Here is a 12515-nt window from a genome sequence, read left to right on the forward strand (position 1 = left end):
TTAAAAATCTTGACAATGACCCAACCTAAAAAATTTGTTTTACCCAATTTTCTGGAAGAATCTTACATTCTCTGCATTCAAACTTACATGTGATAGGCAGTTACTTACTTATGCAAACTTACTTTTAACATGCAGTTGTTTTCATGGATTTTTAGCAGAAGTTGTGTGAGGTTTATCAGGTATGTATGCTTGCTTTAACGGGAGTGACGAGGCTAAAGGAGGACTATTTCCCTGTCAGCGTTGGGTTGACTCTTCAAATTCCAATGATACAGCCCTTTTGTGTAAGGTTAAGTGTTGTATTAAAGTTAATTTGTGTTGTATTTTATCGCCTGGCTTCTAATCAGAACACTGTGTCTCTAGGTTCCTTATAAAATGGCTTTCCTATTAGCAACCATTTTTCAGGAATATGTGTGTGTGCTTAGCCATGTCTGACTCTTTGCACCCCCATGAACTATAGCCCACCAGGCTCCTCTGTCCATGGAATTTTTCAGGAAAAAATCTTGGAGTGGGCTGCCATTTCCTTCTCCATTTCAGGCATATATGGAAATGTTATTAGAACCCTTATTTGTGAGAAAATGCAAACGGTCTGCAGTGCAATATTATTTCAAGTAAAAATGCATAAATACCAAGTTATTATTAATATAACAGCTGTTTGTCTTTAGGTATCAGACCCTGCCCTTGGTGCTTTACATCATTTCTATTTATCCCAGAAAACTAAGCTATTTCCCCTTTACACAAAAGGAAACTTAAGATTAACAACTTGCCAAATATTATCTAGTGGTGGTGTTAGCATTTCAGCGTAGGTCTGTGTAGAGTCTTAAGGGGAAAATGTGTGTGCATGTATACATCTAAAGATAGGAGAAAAGGCAGTTTTTATGTGTATTGTTCTTGGCGGGCTTAACAAACATTTGACTGAATGGGTTCTAATTACCAATGACTCTGTTGTCTGTAGGTGTGAACTTACAGTATCTATAGTAAATTACGTTTCTTGGCCTGAGAAATCCTCCTTACAAATGGTAATTTTTTTTCAAAATTATTTGGAAACCTTCTATAATTATTCTTAGGATTTGGATCATGAGATCATCTTTTAAATGAAAGAAAAGTTTAGGGAAGTCTCTTTTGCAGAGTAATAACTTTCTGAGTAATCTTGTAGGAGTAGTGTATGAATTTGTTTTTGCTGCTGTAATAAATATAGTTGCTTAAAACACAACAAAGTGTATTATCTTGCAGTTCTGGAGGTCAAAAGTCCAAAGCAGGTCAAGATGTGGGTTGGGCTGTGTTTCTTCTTGGGGCTATAGGGGAGAATCCACTTTTTGCCTCCCAGTCTCTTGGGGCTTCTGTCACTCCTTCACCTTCAGCCCTCTTCCACCTTCAAAGTCATTGTGCCACTCTTACTCAGACCTGCATCTCCCTTCCCCTTGTAAGGACCTTCCAATGTAACAGGCAGACACAAGGGGTCTTCTCAGGACCTTCCAATGTAACAGGCAGACACAAGGGGTCTTCTCAGGACCTTCCAGTGTATCAGGCAGACACAGGAGGTCTTCTCTGGACCTTCCAGTGTATCAGGCAGACACAGGAGGTCTTCTCCGGACCTTCCAGTGTAACAGGCAGACACAGGAGGTCTTCTCCGGACCTTCCAGTGTATCAGGCAGACACAGGAGGTCTTCTCCGGACCTTCCAGTGTATCAGGCAGACACAGGAGGTCTTCTCCGGACCTTCCAGTGTATCAGGCAGACACAGGAGGTCTTCCAGACCTTCCAGTGTATCAGGCAGACACAGGAGGTCTTCTCAGGACCTTCCAGTGTATCAGGCAGACACAGGAGGTCTTCTCAGGACCTTCCAGTGTATCAGGCAGACACAGGAGGTCTTAGGACCTTCCAGTGTAGCAGGCAGACACAGGAGGTCTTCTCAGGACCTTCCAGTGTAGCAGGCAGACACAGGAGGTCTTCTCCGGACCTTCCAGTGTAGCAGGCAGACACAGGAGGTCTTCTCAGGACCTTCCAGTGTATCAGGCAGACACAGGAGGTCTTCTCAGGACCTTCCAGTGTAGCAGGCAGACACAGGAGGTCTTCTCAGGACCTTCCAGTGTATCAGGCAGACACAGGAGGTCTTAGGACCTTCCAGTGTAGCAGGCAGACACAGGAGGTCTTCTCTGGACCTTCCAGTGTAGCAGGCAGACACAGGAGGTCTTCTCCGGACCTTCCAGTGTATCAGGCAGACACAGGAGGTCTTCTCCAGACCTTCCAGTGTATCAGGCAGACACAGGAGGTCTTCTCAGGACCTTCCAGTGTAACAGGCAGACACAGGAGGTCTTCTCAGGACCTTCCAGTGTATCAGGCAGACACAGGAGGTCTTAGGACCTTCCAGTGTAGCAGGCAGACACAGGAGGTCTTCTCAGGACCTTCCAGTGTAGCAGGCAGACACAGGAGGTCTTAGGACCTTCCAGTGTAGCAGGCAGACACAGGAGGTCTTCTCAGGACCTTCCAGTGTAGCAGGCAGACACAGGAGGTCTTCTCAGGACCTTAAAGTGTAACAGGCAGACACAGAGGTCTTCTCAGCACATTGGGTGTTCTGAAGGTTTGCAGGGCCTGGGAAAGCTCTGAAAGGGGCCCCCTGGGATGGTGGCCATGAGGTTTCCTCCAAGACCTGCAGGACGAGATGAGGCAGTCAAGGCAGATGGGTGCAGGGAGAGGAGATTTCAGCAAAAGAAACAGTATGGGTAAAGACTGGTGCTGGGAAAGCTGATACAGATTTTAAGAAGGTGCAAGGGCAAGACCCTGTAGTCTAGGGAGGAAGGGAGAAGATGGTGTGAGAACCTCCCTGAGAGCAGGTGGGGGGCAGGTCAGAAGGGGCCTCAGGACCATGCCTAAAGGCTTGGTTTCATCTTAAATGCAGCAGGATGCCAAGGAAGGGTTCTAAACAGAGATGCAGAATGATCTGATCAGCAGGTCAAAAGCTTTTCCTGTTCCTTTGGAACAAGCGACCGGCAAGTGGGGAAAGGCAAGAGTAAATGTAAGAAAATGTTAGGATAAAGAGAAGTACTTAGATTTTAAATAAAGACTTGTTAACTATCTTCTCCTTTTCAAAAGGATTCAGATATATATGTCTTTTCATTGGCAATGATTCCCTTTTTTAAAAAGTTATTCATTAAGCACTATTTAAGATACACAAAAAATTTAGAAGGCATATGATCACTTGCTTTTATGCTGAGAGATGTATTTAGTTTCTTTGGCCAGGTGTTTGTGTTTTATTTCTAATTGTGTAATGAATGTAGTTTCCTTAAAAGGAGGCCTTTGGGGCATCAACAAGCTGGTTAAGGGGAGCTTGGGGGAGTTAGAAAGTTCCTTCTCAGGTGGCACCGGGCCTTCTGTAGCTGATGGTAAAGATTACCTGATTTAGGACTTGCTGTTGGTGTGGGGGAGGCTCCTCATACAGCCCCCCAGTCCCGTGAGACTCCCTGGTGGTGGGGACCTCTGGTGCCCCTCCACCGGCTTCCAAGGAGCACACCTGGTCTTTAGTGCAGGTATTGACTTCTCCCCTCCAGGAGTCTCACTTCCTTGGCCCACAGGTCAAGCCCCATTCTTACTCCCATTAATACACCTCTGGAGCCCCCCTTTTTCTGCCCTGAGATTGCCAGAGGCATCCGTTGTGATCTCTGTGTGGTTTATGCACATCTTTTAACGTTTTCTTACTCTAGTTTCCCTTCTGATGTAGTTTCTACTTCTTTTTGCTACATTATGACAAGGAAACAGACCATTGATATATATTTCCCTGTTGATGGAGGTTTGCGTGCATGTGTGCTGAGTTGCATCAATCGTGTCTGACTCTTTGCAACCTGATGGACTGTAACCGCCAGGCTCCTCTATTCATGGGATTCTCCAGGCAAGGATACTGGAGTGGGTTGCCATGCCCTCCTCCAGGGGATCTTTCCAACCCGAGGGTTGTACCCGTGCTTCTGGCATTGCAGGCATATTCTTTACTACTGAGCCACCGGGGGAGCCCCGATGGAGGTTTGCTCATACCTTTAGAAGTAGTTGAGGTAGACAGCCGTGCATGAATGTCCACACGATAAAGGACAAAGAGCTGAAGGAAACTGCTGTGTGTGTGTTTCTCACATGCGTCTATGGAAAGCTTGTCATTATAGTTTATGTCAAGTAAACCTTATGTTATTCTAATCTTTGTAAAATACTAATGAATTGACTAAGAAAAATTTTTTCGTTTCCCAAACATCTGCTAAAACCAGGTATCTCTCCAGCTCTAAAAAATAAAGTAAGCTTCTCTTTGGCAGCTGTGTGGGTTGGACTCACCTGAAAGCAGACCCCGAGTCAAAAGTCTGAGTGCAGAGCGTTTACTTAGAGGTGATTCTAGGGCAATGAGGCAGGAAAAGGCAGTCAGTATAAAGTGCGTTATTTAGTGGATGGGTGCCCTCGGCAAGGGGCTCCAGCCCATTGGGGTACTATGGGAGACAGTGTAGAGGTGTCGCCCTGAGGGTGAGGAAGCTGGTGTTGATCCAGCAAGTCCCACTGCTCATCGACTGGGCACTGCTTCCAGGGTCCTCAGCTTCCTGGAACTTGAAGCCTCTTTACTGTGTGGGCCCAGCCGACAGCGGCCAGGGCCCCATAGAGTCACGGGTCCTGCCAGGAGAAGCAGTCTTGCATCTGGGAACAGGAGCTGCCCAGGGGACTGGGCAGGGCCCCCGCAGTGTCTGCTCCTTTGGCCTCTGCCCAGCATCTCCTCCTCGAGTTGCAGGATGGGCACCCAGCCCGTGGGTTCCCGCAACCCCCGCACGGGCAGAGGTGGGCAGCTGTGCCAGCCACAGGCCCGGTGAGATCACGTCTGCTGGTCCTGGTTTGCCCAGACATGCAGGACTTGCTCAGGGAGGCCCCTCTCCCGCCTCCTCTCTCTGTGCCATCCAGTTCCCACTGGGGCTAAGGCTGGACTGCTCTCTTGGCCTTCCCTCATTGTCCAGAACATTCTGTTACAGAGGAGGACCCCCCTCAGTCCCCTCCGCATGCTGCTCTGATGCACACAGTGGTCAGTAAGGTCTGTGCCCACCCATCTCCAGATCCCTTTGGTTGATTTTTCTCTATGCTCCTCATTTTGGCCGCACATGGAACACATCTTATTAAAGACATGCTCTTAACAGACAGCATTACGTTGTCCAAAGTGGAAGGGCTTCATCCTTTGAGGGCAGCTGCTGTTGATTGGAGGGACCCAGTTCTCATGGCAGGATGTCCAGGGTCACTCTGAAGAACATCCAAAGGAAGCAAAGTAGCAGTTTAAGGGGTTCCCTGCTGGTCTTGAAAGACTGCCCACATACGTGCTGTTTTATGTTAGAAAGTTCTGTTATAACCTTGTCCCTTTTCAGTTATTTTGACCTCAAGTTTAAGTGCTTCAGTTGTGCCAACAGAGGTGGCTCCATCAGCACAAACATACGTTTCCCCATGCAAAAGACCCAGGTAAGCAGCCCAAGTTCCAGGAGCGCTGGAACGCACACCCTGTGCCCCACAGAGCCTCCAGGCTAGACTCTTGAGTTCCACGGCTTCTGTTCTTTGGTGTTTTCATGCCTTGTGATTTGAATAACTGTCTAAATGAAATTTCACAATATCACATAAAAATGTTTTGAGGCAAGTGTAGTTTAGTTGTTTAACTTGTTACTGCTCTCCTTTTTATATTGGTATATGTATGTGGACTACATAATTTATCATTCAGACTGGAATGTCTTAGTGAGTGAAAAGGAAACATTATTAATCACATGCTACAACAGTGGTCACAAACCAGGGTTGTCCTGTGTTACTAGTGAGGAGGATCACCCTGCTACATCTCACCTATTCACGTTCATTTTTAAGGTGAGAAGAGACGATAGGAAGAAACACGGTCATGGTCAAAACAAGCAGCTACACATACTCAATTTCATAACCCAAAATAGAATAGTGTTAAAATATTGTATCACTGGGGTAACTGTAATAACAGCATTTTAAAGATATTTTTGCTTGGTTCTTTGTAACAGTTTACCCCCAACTCCGAAAAGGATCTGCTTAAAACAAAAAACAAAAAAAGAAGTTCCTATCTTTCAAATAATGCTTGTTTCTTATCCAAAAAAAAAACAAAAAACAAACATGATCCTAGTAAGATGGTTCTGTCACTGCCGTTTTTCCCATCTTCATGGAAAGGGCTTCAATTGAAAGGAAGCAGACTTACTTGGAAGTGGCATTAAAGGGTTTGATGTTGCTGCTGATGATAGTTTTGCGTGTAAATACTAACTGCTACTGAAGTCTGGGGCCTGTGTCCTCATTCTTGTAAAACACAGCAAGCCCAGCAATGCCAGCAAATTTGAGTAGGGGGAACAGAAATGTGTGGGAAGCAGTGAGCTTGGTGTGTGAAAAATGTTCAGCAAGAGTTGGGCTGTTTACCTCTTCTATGCCTTCCCATCTCCCTTGCCCTAGAGCTGCCTCCTGGCAGGGTGGGGTGCGGGAGAAGCCCTGAGTGCGTCTGGAAGGTGATGCTGCTGATGCCTGGGCATATTACGTGTGCATTACAGGCACTAGGGCAAGACATCCGCACGGGACCTTCCTCTTGCCCCTCTAAAAGCCCTTTAAACAGATTTACCCGGGAAATCATGTGTTAAGCCCGGAGCTTTACTTCTTGAATTTTTATTAAATACTAGAGAAGCTACATGGTATTTCATAGATTAACAAACAGACTTTCAGTTCATTTGATTTAAATACATCTTCATTATATAGTTTGTTTAAAAATTTGTGACTATGTAGCAGCTTTCAAATTGTGCTATTTAGCAGTTTTCAAATTATGAGATGATGCATAGCAAATTTACTGAGTGATTTTTCACTTCATGGTCGTATAATATAATAGGCTCTGGAAGAAACACTCCTGGCAGAAGCAGTTTAATCATCCTGTTCTAAGTGTGAGGAAGAGGGGCGGGGGAGAGAGGGTTGTGGGGCGAGAGAGAGAGAAAGGAAAGGTTTGTCAGAGCTCTGATATTTCTCCCCGAGGCAGCACAAGTTATTTAAGCCAGGTCAAAGCTTCTTTGGCTTCAGTTTTCCTCTGAGGACAACCTAATGCTGATTCTTCATTTTCTCAAGATAAACACGGTAAGTCTGTGTTCTGTATACGGATTTACTCAGTCCTTACAGGAGTTTGTTAGTTGATATATAACATCTTATGAAACTAAAACCAAAAGCCAAATTCCTGTTTGTCTGAAGCATTCAAAAAATGTGTAAACAGTTTTTGCAAAGGTATATTATACTTTATTATTAGAGTACTAATAATGGAATGAAAAAGAAAAAAAAAGTAAAAGTAATGTAGTGGATGAAGTACTTAGAGAAGGATGTTGCTGCTGTAGGTGTATTTATAAAATTGTAATGTCTAAATATGATAGCTTTAGACCTAGGCTTACAAGATTTTAAAACTGGGTTTGAAATTGAGCAGTGCTTCAACTCAAACATACCTCGTAATGTTATCACAAAATTATATTTTTCTTTAAAGCAATTTGATTTGTATTTAAAATTGTATCAACTGTTTTGCGTATCACATAACCCTTTTATATACAAATAAATATGAATACTTTTATATGGACATAGATTTTAGAAATTTAAAAGTTTATTTTCATTACTTTTTAAAATTGTAAATCATGTTAGTTTCCAAAAATTTTGCCTTTCATGTATTATAGTCAGGCAAAGGCCAGAGAAATGTAACTTTTTTGTGTAAATAACTTAATGATGACTCATTTCAACTGCTTTATTTAATATAGTTTATAGTTTTGGGGTTTTTTTTTTTTTTTTTTGGTTTCCTGACTACCTATTTTTGAAGATCTTTCTCAGCCGTATTTCAGAGAAACTAATCAAAATTCTCAAATGATTCTCAAAATTCTCAAATTTAACTATCTTTAGATTAAAATAAAACACACATTTTAAGGGTCTAAATAATATTTTGAAATAGACTTATTTTGTGCTTTCAGATAGTTCATGTGGAGAAGTGTTATCTGGTCATTGTTTCCCCCTAACTCATTTTCTTGTTCACTCATATGCTGTTGCCACAGAAGATGTGGCTGAAATTAGAAGTGTTGTTTGTCATTGCTAAACCTTGTGTCAAAGCCATTCTGAGAATCTTCTAGAAAAGGGTAGTCGTAGTTGCATATATTCACAAGCAGTGCTGCTCTTCAAAGACTAACCATGTAATATGTGTGGTAAAATCAACACTTTGTTTCTTGCTTTTTTCTACATTTATTTTTTTTTAAATAACCTCTACATCAAAATCTGAGTGGCATGTAGAGGCTTTTATACAGTAGCAAAGTCTTCAGCATAAGACTTGTGTTTTGTTTGTATGTTTATTTTATATTCTGGTTAACACTTGTATAGAACTAATTCCTGATTTAGTTCCAGTTAACACTTCACCCAACTTCAGAAGCAGGGCTCATCCACAGAAAGAAGCCATAAACATGCTTAGGATGGTTGTAATATGTCATGATTTTTATCTTCCCCTTCCCTAATCCCCAATTTAGTTTAAGTCATTTGTCTCAAAAGGAATCTTAACATCTGTTGGTTTCACAACATCTTCATGTTTAACCAACTGAGTGAAATGGCCTCTTGCTTCTTATATGTGCTTATTATTAATGGGCAGTAAGAAATTATTTTTCTACTGAAGTAAAAAGTATATTTAAAAAAATTATTTGAGTATAGTTGATTAACAACGTTGTATTTGTTTCTGCTGAATAACAAAGTGAATCAGCTACATATATATATATCCACTTTTTTTTTTTTTTTAGATTCTTTTCAAAAAGTGTATTTTTTTTTTCCCTTCACACTTTAAACTTGGTGTAAAACTAAGAGTGCAGAAGCAGTGTGTTCTGGATTTTATTTTTTTAATCGGATTGGCCAATGATTAGGAACCGCTTTGGGCTAATCTGTGAAGGTGTATGCACAGTTAATGCTCTCGGATTTAGTTACAAGATTCAGTCAGTGGCTCACTCAGTAAGTATTTTTGGGAGACACTGGTGTCTCACAAAGCACTCTGACCAGGAGGGTGCTAAGGGGAGAGGCATGAAAGCATATCCAGAGGAAAAATTACATGTAAGTAAAGGATTTTATTAAAGTCTATCACTTTCATCTAAGCGTTTTCATAGAGCAGTTTATAGTCAATTACCAAGTAATTTTTAGGGAAGCCACCAGTACAGGAGTAGAAAGAGCAGGGTCACTGTAGCTTAGGCTGGTCTGACTCGGTTGCAAGTACATATGCTTGAGGTGGTCTTAAAGGAATGGCAGGGGTCATCTCAAGTAAGTAGGATAAAGTACAGCTTGGAGGCAGAAAACATCAGCTCATACATCAGGAACAGGCTGGAGGCAGCCTGGTTGGCGCAGAAGGTTGCTATGGGGGAACAGAGAGAGGCAGATGAGGCAGAGTTGGAGCCAGAGACCAACAACCAACATCTTTATGAAAGTTAATCTGCTGTGGTTGTATAGACCCCAGCTGAAATGACAAGCATCTCAACATAAGGAGAGTAATGGAAGCAAGAAGGAAGGAACGGATGGAGAAGATGAGGCCGGGAGAGACACAAAGATAACCACGTTCAATCATGGAATAGTGACAGACCCTTTAATAGAAATGGGATGTTAGGAGAGAAGACCTCTTGGGATCTGTGACGCTCTACTGGTCAGGTTCAGCCGGAGGAGCAGAATCTGTAGGAGACAGACATTAAGAGATTTATTACCAGGCTTCTGTGGTTATGGGGCAGGTCTGAAATCCACAGGGCAGCCCTGAGCTTGGACAGCCTGGGCCCTCAGGAATGGCTGGAGCTGCAGCCCACACAGGGGAGTACCCCCAATCAGAGGGTCCTTAGTTCTGCCCTTGAAGCTTTTAAATCACCCAGATTGTCTGAAATAGTCCCCCTTATTAAAGTCAACCGAGTATGTCCTCTAATCACACCTACAAGGTATGCCTAGACGTGTGTTTGATTGAATGACCAGGACTGTGGCCCAGCCAAGGAGACATAGAATAAAACCATCAGAATCCTCCAACTTGTTATGAGCTCCAAGGGGCTGGTTAGGCTTCTTAGGTGACAATGGAAGAAATACATCAGAAATTCAGAATTGAAATTCAGAAATGGTGCTGAGACTGGAGGGCTTCCCTGGTGGCTCAGATGATAAGGAACCCACCTGCAATGCAGGAGACCTGAGTTCAATCCCTGGGTCAGAAAGATCCCCTGGAAGAGGGCATGACAACCCACTGCAGTGTTCTTTCCTGGAGAATCCCATGGCAGGAGGAGCCTGGTGGGCTACAGTACATAGGGTCGCACAGAGTCAAACACAACTGAAGCGACCAGCACAGCACAGCAGAGCACTGATATTAGAGCTACCGTGATAGGAGTTACCCACTAGAGGTGATATGTTCCTGTCAGTCAGGAGTTTGGGAGGTCCTCGTACAAGGCTATAAGCTTCTACATCAAAGATGAATTCTTGGGAGAAACCATCTTTAAGGGGCAGAAGAAAGAAGAGTTGACTAAAAGATGCAAAGAAAAGATTACATTTAGATTGAGTTTAGATTAAGTGCTAAGAGGAGTACTGTAGCATCATATGACTTTGGCTGTCCATCTCTGCTATACTTTCTCACTCGTTTCACAAGACTTCCAGTGGGGCAGGGGGACACTGTGGTCCCCTGGTTTCCTCCTATACTATATTGAGGGATCTTGCTGCCAGGTGGACCCCTGGCAGAATCTGCACTGAGAGAAAGCCAGTGTTTTGTTTTGTTTTGTTTTATTGTGAACTTTAAACATACAATTGAGTAAGGTAAAACATTCCAGACTGCAGATGTTACAGACATAAAGAATCAGATACATATTCCAGACAATGAAGAGTTAGAGGTACAGCCGTCTGAGTACTTAGTGGAGAGATTTTGGGGAAGCTTCAGCCCACAGTCTTGAATGCCTTGTCTCTTGCTCATCTGTTGAGCATTTTCTTTAACCTTCAATGTACAGCTCAGATGTCTCTTCCTCTGAGAGAAGTTCATTAACTCACTGTGGCAGGGATGTTAACTCTGTCCTTTGTCCTATCTCTGGGGCATATTTGCACTTGTTATCCTGCTGAATGGGACTTCCCTGGTGGCTCAGTGGTTTAAAAAAAAAAAAAAGAAAATCTGCCTGCCAATGCAGGAGACGTGGGTTCAATCCCTGGGTCAGGAAGATTTCCCTGGAGAAGGAAATGGCAACCCATTCCCATATATTTTTCCTGGGAAATTCCATGGACAGAGGGCCCTGGAGGGCTACAGTCCATGAGGTCACAAAGAGTCTGGCATGACTGAGTGACGAAACAGCCACACCACCATCCAGCTGAGGTAGAGCTGCTTGTATGATTTTCTCCCCCACCAGCTGGTGGTCAGCTCCCTGCAATTTTGATGGTCAGCTCCCTGCAATTTTGAACCCACCACCCTGGAAGGAAAAGTTTCTGGGGGTTGAAGAGTAAGTTTAGGAGAATAAGGTAGAGAAGAAGAGGAGGGGAAGTGAATGGCAGGAGCATTGCAGGAGGTGGGGGAGGTGTTTAACATGGTCCTAATATGGACTGGGTGGAGGATGGAGTTGGAAGGGAGGAAGCCTGGGAGAGATCTGTCTTCTGGAAAAGTAAAGACAAACAAATGCGAAGGAAAATGTTCCTTCTTTAACGAGGATATTTTTTCTGATGTGAAAAGCTTGTTGATTTTTATTATATACAACGATATTATTATCGTTGTATTTGTTAATTTAATATAAAGCATGTAAAGGGCTTATAACAATGAAATCTGCTAGTCCTGTGTATGTGTGTGTATGTGTTGATCTGAGTGTGAATGTGTGTGTGATCTGAGGGTCTATTACAAGTCCGTTCTTACATATTTTGTTTAATTGATATTTTACCTGTTTTTCCCAGTCATATGCTCTCCTAGTGTTTGGTTACAAATGCTATTATTGATAAGTCAAAATATGGTTTCTTCCCAACTAATTGAAAGTATTTTACAGACAGTGGAATTCTATGTGAACATGATTATGATGCATTGGGTTGCAAGAAAACAAGAAAAGTGATTTTCCGTATCAGCATTGTCTTGCAGTGCTTTGAGAGGAAAATATAAAGGTTAAAGAAAAGTGTCTTGTTCTAAAATTGAAAGTACTGGTCTGTACTTCCAAGGTGTTTAACTTTTCTCATCAGAATTGTTTAATGTATTCCTAATACAATTATTTTCACCCCTGCCTTCCAGGGTTCTATGTTTTATTTTGTTTTTATTGTCTTTAACTTAGCAAAAAGTGTGTGTTAGTTGCTCAATCATGTCTGACTCTTTGTGACCCCATGGACTGTAGCCCGCCAGGCTCCTCTGTCCATGGAATTCTCCAGGCAAGAGTACTGGAGTGGGTTGCCATTCCCTTCTCCAGGGGATCTTCCTGACCCAGGGATAGAACCCAGGTCGTCCGCATTGCAGGCAGTTTCTTTACCATCTTAGCCACCAGGGAAGCAAAAAGTAGATTTTTTTCTTGATCTGTA

General features: G+C 43.0%; 1 protein-coding gene across 35 annotated transcripts in view; it reads left to right on the forward strand.

Moving 5' to 3' along the window:
• LOC133253673 (regulating synaptic membrane exocytosis protein 1) overlaps nt 1–12515 on the forward strand; it is a 256940-nt gene that overhangs the window by 209078 nt on the left and 35347 nt on the right. The window contains exon 1 of one of the 35 annotated variants that reach the window (XM_061427181.1): nt 6957–7109. The exons of 33 other annotated variants lie outside the window; for them this stretch is intronic. The gene's annotated coding sequence lies outside the window, so the exon portion shown is untranslated. Of the gene's footprint in view, nt 1–6956; nt 7110–11332; nt 11468–12515 lie in introns of those variants that run through there. One more of the 35 variants, XM_061427182.1, reaches the window with a different exon arrangement.

The sequence above is a fragment of the Bos javanicus genome, chromosome 9 (genome assembly GCF_032452875.1).
Source record: "Bos javanicus breed banteng chromosome 9, ARS-OSU_banteng_1.0, whole genome shotgun sequence".
NCBI lineage: Eukaryota > Metazoa > Chordata > Mammalia > Artiodactyla > Bovidae > Bos > Bos javanicus.